Source organism: Rana temporaria, chromosome 10 (assembly GCF_905171775.1).
Source record: "Rana temporaria chromosome 10, aRanTem1.1, whole genome shotgun sequence".
Taxonomy (NCBI): domain Eukaryota; kingdom Metazoa; phylum Chordata; class Amphibia; order Anura; family Ranidae; genus Rana; species Rana temporaria.
The window spans coordinates 41,573,883-41,585,109 of NC_053498.1; the positions used below are offsets into that span (position 1 = coordinate 41,573,883).

At 45.6% G+C, this 11,227-nt stretch overlaps 1 long non-coding RNA gene across 1 annotated transcript; it reads right to left on the reverse strand.

The window, feature by feature from the left end:
* Positions 1–1,814: 1,814 nt before the first annotated feature.
* Positions 1,815–2,646, reverse strand: LOC120916541. Its single transcript, XR_005744000.1, has 3 exons — positions 2,544–2,646; positions 2,304–2,418; positions 1,815–1,938 (listed from the first exon to the last, which is right to left on the reverse strand). It is a non-coding gene; the product is annotated as an uncharacterized LOC120916541 (long non-coding RNA).
* Positions 2,647–11,227: the final 8,581 nt, after the last annotated feature.

The following is an 11,227-nucleotide window of genomic DNA, read 5'->3' on the forward strand; positions in this document are numbered from 1 at the left end:
TTCTATTGTACCTTCAGTGTCAGTGAAAGACTGTCCCAGCAAACTCACGAGCAGCGATCTGGCCTTTTTGGGAGGAGATGGTGGAGAATGGTTGTCTTCGATGGGTGAACTGTCTTCTTCCAGAGTTCGTTTTCTTCTAGGCACTTGATGATCCTCTTGTATCCTCTCACTCTCATCTGATGTAATCTGTGTTTGAACAAAAAAGAAACGGAAAAAAAACAATAAGTAAAAACACAAATGTCAATGCCTTTGATTCTGATGGGGTGATGAAAAAGCACAGGAAACGGACAGTACAGTTCCCGCACCGCATCAGATTCAGAAGCGTGGTAGTGCTACTGTCGTTTCAAGAAGAAACATGATGGAATTCTTCAAATTAATTTAATTACCTCCAAGGATGCAGCTTCCTCAGTGGCTCCTTTAAATATCTCCAATCTTTCTTCATCTGTGAGGATGAAAGGCAGTCCCTTAAAGCGAGGATCCAGTGCAGAGGCTGTATGAAGGATCTTCTTCTCGGCCTCACTGCTGTACCTCTTCTGGAGATCTGTTCTAATAGAATTCTTGATCTCATGGATCATGGGTGTGTCTCCCATCGTGTCTGTCATGCTCTGGAGAAGTTGTGCATTTATAGGGGCAATGAGAGAAACTGTTGGATTGCGCTCTTCTGACATCAGCATGGTTGCATCCTTCATTGGCTTTAATGCACTCACGGCGTCCTCTGCATTTGACACATCTGTTTCGTTTAGAGTGCAGAGATCGGACTCTCCTCTTCTGACTTCTGGAGACAGCAAGGTGGCACAGACTGCAGGTTGTTGTTCCAAGAACCTCTCGACCATGTCGTATGCACTGTTCCATCTTGTTGCCACATCAGTTATCAGCTTATGATTCTTCAGGCCAAGACATTTCTGTTTCTCTTTTAGACAGTGGCTTGCTCTAGTGCTGCGGTGAAAGAATGTGGATATCCGACGTACTCTGCCAAGAAGCCTAGAGAGAGTGGCCACTTTCAACGCTCGCTGGGATGCAAGATTCAGTGTATGGGCGAAGCATTTCACATGGGGGAATTTTCCAACTTGAGCTGCAACTATCATGTTTGACGCGTTGTCGGTCACAAGCACTACAGATTTATCGGACAGCTGCCATTCTTCCACAACATGAGAAAGTAGCTCTGCCAGATGAGCACCTGTGTGAGACTCATAAATGGCTCTCGTTTGCAGTACATGCGACAAAATCTGTCAGTCCTTACTAACGTAATGTGCTGTTATTGTAACATAAGACTCTGTCGTGACTGAAGTCCAGGAATCACACGTTATTGCGACTCGACTTGCTTGGCTCATTGATGCAATTATCTTAGCTTTGGTTTCGTGGTAGAGTGCAGGTATGACGTTTTCTGTAAAGTGACTTCGTGACGAGATCTTGTAACGCGGCTCTATCGTCTTCAAAAGGTAGCGAAACCCACTGTTTTCCACAACAGAGTAAGGGCGCAGGTCCTTCGCTATGAAAGCTGCCACAGCTTTTGTTATTCTCTTTACCTTTTCAGAGCTGGGCGGCAAAGTTGACTGTAACATTGCATCAATTCTTGGCTGATCTGGGTTCATTTCCTTGGTGGTGGTGGTGGTGGTGGTAGGTTTTAGCATTTCTGGGTGAAAACGGCTGACGTGGTTTCTCAGATTAGTAGTATTCCCTAGATATTTAATTTTTGTGTGACAGATTTTACACACAGCGTATGACTTGTCCAATTCGTGCTTCCCACTTTTTTCATAAAAGCCAAAATGTTCCCAGATGTTTGCTTTTAAAAAGCTAGGTGCATTTGTTATCTCTCGTTCCTTTTGTTCTACTTCTGCCATTTTTATTTACTAGCAAATGCAATGCATGCCAGGCATCTATGTGAATTTGTGAGTAGGGATGACACAAGTCTTGACGTGACGATGATGTTGTCAAACTCTGTCAGTTTAAAAAAATAAATAAAAATTTGAGTGACTAAGCCTAAAGCCTGCCACGAGATCAACAGAAAAAGTAACACGTTTCAAGTTTCTAGTATGTATGTAATTGTATGATATGTAAAATCCTCATTTATTATTCTACCCCCCACACACGCAGTTAGTCGCAGTCGCTGTCAAGTGTCAACTATCATTATTCATCATGTGTAAAAGAAAAAATGCGCCCTGGCCCCTCATCTCGTCTGCCGCCGGTGGTTGGTCAACTCAACTGGTGGTCATGGTCTGGTGATTGTCACTTAAACTCATTAAACCTTTCATGACATAGTTATTTAATATAATGTGAAAGATGATGTTTATTAGTTTTCCTACCTGATTAATGATGATACGATGATAACGACGACGGTGGTGGTGGTGGTGGTGGTGGCACTGCTGGCTGCTGGTGGTGGAGCGATTCTCCTCCTGCCTGTGGTGGACTGGACTGAGCCTGAGGAGTGAGGAAAAACGGACAGGTGAGGTGACACAAGTGACAATTTTTTTTTTTAGGTACGGTAACAGGCAGTGAGCAGCTGCAGTCTCTGTGAGTGGTGTATCTGTGTGATGGTCACCTACCTGTCACAACAAGGTGGCAGAGTCTGGCTGGCACGTGGCACCTGCGGGTCTCCTCTCCTGCTGCCTGTGATGATGAAGGGACTCGGAGTGTGTGGCACTGGCAGCTGCGCCTAGCTCCCTGTCCTGCGAGCCGGGTAACGGATGGGCTCGTCTCCCTCTCCTAAAAAAAAAGATAGCAATTGATTGATTGATTGCATCACGAAACTGGAAAGTGAAAAGGGGGGTAAAATTAAAAATTGTAAAATACCCAGTTCAAGATGTATGGGACAGAACAAAGAACAGTCAAAATGTTTTATTTTTTAAGTAACCAAACAGGCAGGCAGGCATGTTATATTGTTAAATAGTTGTGCTTTAAACCACATGACAATCCCAAGAACAGCAGTATTGCACAATTGCAGACAGTGTTGTCTGGCATATCTTTGTAAATGATGTGATCAGTGATCACTCACTAAGACCTCTAACTTTACAGCATTGCAAAAAGCTGCCACTGACTGTAGTGTATTCAATACACATAGTGTATTTGACTTGCAGCTTTTTGCAATGCTGTAAACTAAGTTAGAGGTCTTAGTGAGTGATCACTGATCACATGCATCACAGTAATACAAAGATATGCCAGACAGTCAGACAGTGTGCAATTGTGCAGAAGCAGATCATCATCTCCCCCCCAAAAATAATAAAAATCCCCCAAAAAAATGCAGAAGGGTAACTTACTAACCAGTTTGTGCTCCCATGTGGCATGTGCTGCCTGCCACTGCTGCTCACTGTGTCTGAGTGTGTGGCACTGTCAGGCGGTGGCTGCGGCCTAGCTCGGGTCTCACTCGTCTCCTTCACTCCAGTCCTGCGGTCTCCTCCTCCTCTGTCCCCCTGCAAGACAGTCTTTTTTTTTTCTTTTGTGCACTCTGAGCGCTCTTGGGGGTACGAGGACGGGTCCGCTGTGCTCAGTGCTGCTGCATGCACGACACGTCCGTCTCCTCTCCAGTCCTCCTCACGAGTCGACTCACGCGTGCGACACAGGGGGAGGGGGGTGTCACTGTCGTCACGTCAGCGGGAGGCGGGAAAGAAGGCGCCAAAAAACTTTTTTTTCCGACTCGGCTCTGCACGGCGGACGCGACGCTGACGTCATCAACATGCATCGATTATTTAAAGCAACCGCATCGATGCAGAATCGCCGGGGGTCGAATCGCGATGCATCGCTGCATCGATTATTTTCGACAGCCCTAGGTGCCATACACACATTATCTACGATGATGTTGTCAAACTCTGTCAGTTTAAAAAAATAAATAAAAATTTGAGTGACTAAGCCTAAAGCCTGCCACGAGATCAACAGAAAAAGTAACACGTTTCAAGTTTCTAGTATGTATGTAATTGTATGATATGTAAAATCCTCATTTATTATTCTACCCCCCACACACGCAGTTAGTCGCAGTCGCTGTCAAGTGTCAACTGTCATTATTCATCATGTGTAAAAGAAAAAATGCGCCCTGGCCCCTCATCTCGTCTGCCGCCGGTGGTTGGTCAACTCAACTGGTGGTCATGGTCTGGTGATTGTCACTTAAACTCATTAAACCTTTCATGACATAGTTATTTAATATAATGTGAAAGATGATGTTTATTAGTTTTCCTACCTGATTAATGATGATACGATGATAACGACGACGGTGGTGGTGGTGGTGGTGGTGGCACTGCTGGCTGCTGGTGGTGGAGCGATTCTCCTCCTGCCTGTGGTGGACTGGACTGAGCCTGAGGAGTGAGGAAAAACGGACAGGTGAGGTGACACAAGTGACAATTTTTTTTTTTAGGTACGGTAACAGGCAGTGAGCAGCTGCAGTCTCTGTGAGTGGTGTATCTGTGTGATGGTCACCTACCTGTCACAACAAGGTGGCAGAGTCTGGCTGGCACGTGGCACCTGCGGGTCTCCTCTCCTGCTGCCTGTGATGATGAAGGGACTCGGAGTGTGTGGCACTGGCAGCTGCGCCTAGCTCCCTGTCCTGCGAGCCGGGTAACGGATGGGCTGGTCTCCCTCTCCTAAAAAAAAAGATAGCAATTGATTGATTGATTGCATCACAAAACTGGAAAGTGAAAAGGGGGGTAAAATTAAAAATTGTAAAATACCCAGTTCAAGATGTATGGGACAGAACAAAGAACAGTCAAAATGTTTTATTTTTTAAGTAACCAAACAGGCAGGCAGGCATGTTATATTGTTAAATAGTTGTGCTTTAAACCACATGACAATCCCAAGAACAGCAGTATTGCACAGTTGCAGACAGTGTTGTCTGGCATATCTTTGTAAATGATGTGATCAGTGATCACTCACTAAGACCTCTAACTTTACAGCATTGCAAAAAGCTGCCACTGACTGTAGTGTATTCAATACACATAGTGTATTTGACTTGCAGCTTTTTGCAATGCTGTAAACTAAGTTAGAGGTCTTAGTGAGTGATCACTGATCACATGCATCACAGTAATACAAAGATATGCCAGACAGTCAGACAGTGTGCAATTGTGCAGAAGCAGATCATCATCTCCCCCCCAAAAATAATAAAAATCCCCCAAAAAAATGCAGAAGGGTAACTTACTAACCAGTTTGTGCTCCCATGTGGCATGTGCTGCCTGCCACTGCTGCTCACTGTGTCTGAGTGTGTGGCACTGTCAGGCGGTGGCTGCGGCCTAGCTCGGGTCTCACTCGTCTCCTTCACTCCAGTCCTGCGGTCTCCTCCTCCTCTGTCCCCCTGCAAGACAGTCTTTTTTTTTTCTTTTGTGCACTCTGAGCGCTCTTGGGGGTACGAGGACGGGTCCGCTGTGCTCAGTGCTGCTGCATGCACGACACGTCCGTCTCCTCTCCAGTCCTCCTCACGAGTCGACTCACGCGTGCGACACAGGGGGAGGGGGGTGTCACTGTCGTCACGTCAGCGGGAGGCGGGAGGCGGGAAAGAAGGCGCCAAAAAACTTTTTTTTCCGACTCGGCTCTGCACGGCGGACGCGACGCTGACGTCATCAACATGCATCGATTATCTAAAGCAACCTCATCGATGCAGAATCGCCGGGGGTCGAATCGCGATGCATCGCTGCATCGATTATTTTCGACAGCCCTAGGTGCCATACACACATTATCTATCTGGAGTCCAGGGGGGGTGGCCAGGGGGCACAAGGCGGGCATCACACGTCCACGGAGGGCCCGAACGGGGCTCATCCCCGACGGGTGGGAGGCACGCCTGAAAGGGTGGGACCCACACATCAGTAACGTCAGCACAGTTAAGTGACCATCAAATCTCATGCAGTACAACGACAGTGAAATTAAAAATAACGAGAAATTAAATGCAAAATAAATGACATAAGGCAAACAGTCTGCAAAAACACTGGACCAGCATAGCAGACATAACACCCCACCACCCACCGCAAGCAGCGGGGCAGGGGCCGGCCAGGGAAACTTGAGGAAATAGCAGCAACAGTAAGGGGTGGCAGTGGTATCCGGAATCCGGGGCAGCCACCTTGGTCAAGGGGGCGACCAAGCTGAAGAGCACACAGCGGTGCAGGGGGAATATCCAGTCTTGTGGAAAATGGGTGTGGGTGAGCCGCCGAGACTCACAAAAAGGGGGAACACAGCGTCTGGGGGAATCACAGAAGCAGGAGAGTGGGATAAACAGGGGCAGTGGGGAGGATAGGGACGCGGGAGCAAGCATTATCAACTCACGGTCAGTGGAGCAGTACAAGGGAGGCTGAAGAGACAGGATGGCATGCGACTGGTTCCCGGACGGACCGCTGTCAGGACACACGGGGGGTCGAAGAGTTAACCATGGGCTGGACCGGCCCCATCGCGACTGTAACGGAATTACCCGTGACAAACAGAGACTTTGGAAGGATGAGGGGTACTCCTGTACCGGCGTCACCAAGGAGTCTTATGTCTAGGGTCACCTTATGTTCGATAGGGCCATAGGGTGACTGAGAAATTATATCCTAAATTACAGGACATGTTGGATTGTTTTAACATGGACAGTAATCTACAATATATTCTTTAATGTCTGTAAAGAATATTCTTATTACAACCGGTCAATAGAGTGACTCATTCATGTGGGAACACAGGCTGTTAAGGTGGTAATTATGTAAACAAGCCTTGTCTGGCTTCTACAGACCTTTTCATTATGCATGCCAATAACACTGTGTGGAGATGCTACTGATGATAGATATGTGTTGTGAGTAGTGTTGAGCAGAATATGCCATATTCGATTTCGCGATATATCTCAAATATATATTCGAATATTCGAGATATATTCGCTAAATTCGAATATTCGTGATATTTTATCGAAATTAAATGATTGCGATTTTTCGCTATTGCGAATGCGAAAATAATTGCAAATTTTTAATAACTGCGGTAGGAGCACTCTGATTGGCTCATAATATTCTTGATATTTTGTCGAAATTTCGCAAAATGCGAATGCGATATTTATTGCGCAATTTCGAGAAATGCTGGAGGAGCGCTCTGATTGGCTCAGAATATTCGTGATATTTTATCGAAATTTCGCAAAATGCGAATGCGATATTTATTGCGCAATTTCGACAAATGCTGTAGGAGCACTCTGATTGGCTTAGAATATTCGTTATATTTTATCGAAATTTCGCAATATTGCGAATGCGATGATTATTGCAGAATTTCCCCAAATGCTGTAGGAGCGCTCTGATTGGCTCATTCTGAAATCGAATATTCGAGATATTTTAGCGCAATTTCACTAAATGCGAATGCGAAATTGTTTGCAGATATTTCGAAAACTGCTGTAGGAGCACTCTGAAATAGAATATTTGTGATATTTTAGCCAAAAAATATTGCGATTTTTCGATCGTGCATGCGCAATCGCGCGAACAACACGCGCCCAACACGCGATGATTATTGCGGAATTTCCCCAAATGCTGTAGGAGCGCTCTGATTGGCTCATTCTGAAATCGAATATTCGAGATATTTTAGCGCAATTTCACTAAATGCGAATGCGAAATTGTTTGCAGATATTTCGAAAACTGCTGTAGGAGCACTCTGAAATAGAATATTTGTGATATTTTAGCCAAAAAATATTGCGATTTTTCGATCGTGCATGCGCAATCGCGCAAACAACACGCGCCCAACACGCGCCCATTTCCTGGACCCTTGCCTGTTTCCAACTTTATGATCGCATCGCAATCGAAGAGCAAGATGGTTGGAAGTAATTTCACTGTATCTGAGGAAAAGATGATGATTTGTGTAAGTATTTTGACCACTGTTATTTCATTATCTTCAACTGCATTTTAGTCTAGTTTAAAAGTTAGTATATATGATCAGATATTAGTATTTCACAAACAATGTGTCTCCTGCTTTTACAAAACTACAAGTCCCAGCATGCCTGGACAGCTGCAGACACCCTGGTTGGTAAATGTGTATTTAGGCACTTTTCCTTGTTATTTAGCATAATGAATTTAAATTTTTTTTGGACATAGGACGTATGCGAACGTCCTGACTTCAGGGTCCTCAAGGCCCAAGGACGTTCGAATACATATTGCCCTTTAGATGTTGCAGAACTACAACTTCCATCATGCCTGGGAATGCTGGCACTTCTAGTATTGTAAGTTCTGCAGGCCCACATTTTTCAGGCCTTTATGCACGGGTCTCTAAACTGTGGCACCCTAGATGCAGCAAAAGTAAAATTCTTAGCATGCACTGACAGACCGTGGCTGATGGGAGTAGTAGTTTTGCAACAGCTGGAGGTGGACTGGTCTTGAAACCCTGAGTTAGGTAACAAACCCGTAGTGTTTTGCAACCATTCTGCCTCCAGCTGTTTTTTTTTCTGTTGAAAAGCCTGTGGCGTGCAAAACACAACCCAAAAACTCCACCCGGTGCAGGGAAAAATGTGCACACACCTAAAGAGTGACATCACAAAAAACTGCGACGGGTGCATACGTCAGTGGTCCTCCGAAAAGGTCCCGTCTCTGACCCCCCGGGGCGTTAGGCTCCTGACAGGGAAACGAGTTACCTTGGTCCATACAGCCGAAGCCATATGGACCCATCTCGGTCCAAGCAGCCGAAGCCACAAGGACCCAACATCCTCGGAGGGACTGCCGAAACAGAACCCTCCTCGGTGAGGCTCCCCCTAAGGGAGACCCCATGAGAGCCGGTGAACCTAACCAGAAGGCCGAGTCTACCAACTCCCAAGACTTTCAGAGACCGGCCCGAGGACCAGCACCCTACTCGCCACACATAAAGTGCAAGCACCAAAACAAAAAGAGTGACAAACAAAACAGAACACGGGGAAAAATAATAAAAGAAAGTTGGGAAAAGGAAGATGGGAGAGTGAGGAAAGTGACCAATGTGAAATAATTCTGCCTCCAGCTGTTGCAAAACTACAACTCCCTGCATGCAACTGGCTGCAATTACCCCCCCCTCTCCCCCAATGTGAATTTACAGGGTACATTCACATGGGCTGTGGCTTACAGTGTGCTTCTAGCTGAAGCAAATTCGGCGCTGCAGCTCAAACCCTCAGCGGGAAACTACTGTGAACCCCATGCCTCCCCGTTATTACCGGACAGCCATTAACTGTCCAGGCATGCTGGGAGTTAAAGTATAATTGTTGTACAGCTGGTGACGGATGAGCTACATGGTGTATCAGAGCATGCTGGTAGTTGTAGTTGTTAAATAACATCAACTCCATTATTTATTCTAAATTAATTAATCAAAAATTCAAAAGAAACAAACATATTCTTGTTCCTATATAAAGATAGGGATGAAAAACAATAATCTATTGTACAGGCCCATTATCAGTGTCCAAAAAAAATTATAGCGGTCAGATGAATAGCAACGCATATCTCCCCTATACGTGTATCCTGTGTTGTTAATCATATATACATAATTATGCAAATCATAATGGCTGCTATATTTATGCAAAAAAGGTGGCGACCGAAATGGCAGGATATAAAATCTGTCATTGATTAATAAGGCGAGAATGCTTCCAATTGTTGAATACCATACATTTACGTCATATATCCATAAGGCTGTCAACAAAAGTATTACAATATACTTTGTTCTTCATCTTGCAGAAGTTCCTGGAAACAGGGTACGATGAGCTGAAGAGGCAGCAAGAAAAACAGGCTGTTGTCAGCTCCCTAATTGAGGAACTACGCGCCCAAAACGGTGAAGCACCCAGTCGCATGACCATCCTCAAAAAGTGGTCCGACCTGAAGAGGCGCCAGATGAACCGGGTCAGGCGTATCCGGAATAAATATCATCCTGGTAAGTTATTGGTCACAGTTATGTTTTTTTTTCCTAAAGTGTATTTTGTGCGTGTACTCGAGAGAGGAGCCGGACTGCAGGAGTTGGGAGTAGGCAGGCCTCCCCCAGAGGTAATCTGCCTCCTTTCTCCATGCCCCGGGTGGCAATGGCGGGTGTGAGGGGGTCCTCCCACACAAGACCGTCCTACCTGCTCCGCTTCGAAGCCCAACGGGGCAGAGGGACTCCCTGTAAGGGAGTGAGAGGATTTGCCCGCTCAACCAGCCCCGTTAGTCCTTCGCCTCTCTTTTTAGAGATCGCATGGTCAGAGTGCGTGCATGTTAACCCAATTGCGAGTGCGTGTGTAAGTGTGGTGGTTTTTGTGGGAGGGAGGTGGGCGTACTAAGCGCAGGCTTACCTCGCATAGCACACCCACCGGGGGCTGGGCTGAAACCACCAAACTCAATTCACATGTAGCCGAGAGCGGGATCCGAACCCCTAGCTGCAGAGGTGAATGGCTTGTCAGCGCAGTGGCAATCGCGTTGAGCCAGCCCGGGTCCCTTGGGGACAGTTATGTAAGGTCATATGTAATTAATGTAAGGTCAGATGTTGTTAACCAAGACGCCATGTTGTTGTAACATATATCACCACCAGCCAAGGTATTCATAGTACTGTTGGAAAAAGACATGGGACAGCAGACAGGAACACAGAAGTTATGTGGGAACATACTTTTCCCATTGCTTTGCATGGGACTTTAAACAAAAAGCCCGACCCTCACCAATGGGGGTAGTTAAGGGATAAATTAACGATCCTATACTTTAAGTGGACGTATAGATAACATGTGACCAAGTGTTATCGAAATATCTACAGCTGTTATGAAGTAACATGTATTTCCCATAGAGTTGAATGGGACTTTAAAGAAAAACCCTGACCAAGGCAAATGGGGGTGGGTAAGGGTTAAACCACCTATCCTATGTTTGTGGCTGACATATAAGTAACCTATGTGCCAAGTTTCATGTAAATATCTTTAGCCGTTTGGACGTGATGGTGGAACATACATACATACATGCACACACACGTTGAGTTTTATATATATAGATTCCCACTAAATTCCTGCGTTAGGCGTGGGGTTGTTATAGTAATCCCGTGTACTCCATCAAGCCCTTTTTTTAACATGAGATCGTCTGAACAAAACAAAGGAGACAAAAACAGCTAATTTTACCATGGTGGCAGCCCAGCTCACGCTCAGTCCCCTGTAGTGCCCACAAGACCCTTTAATATAACATTGTCCCATTGGTTAACTGTCTATATAAATTAATTTGTATTCATATACAATACAGCAGAGTACACAGAATTTGCATACATCATTAGAAAACATTTTTATAATATATGAACATTGTGTTATTATAGGAGCTCCGCTACCAGTTGTCCGCGCCAAGCGCAGAAGGCGCCAGGCCGATGA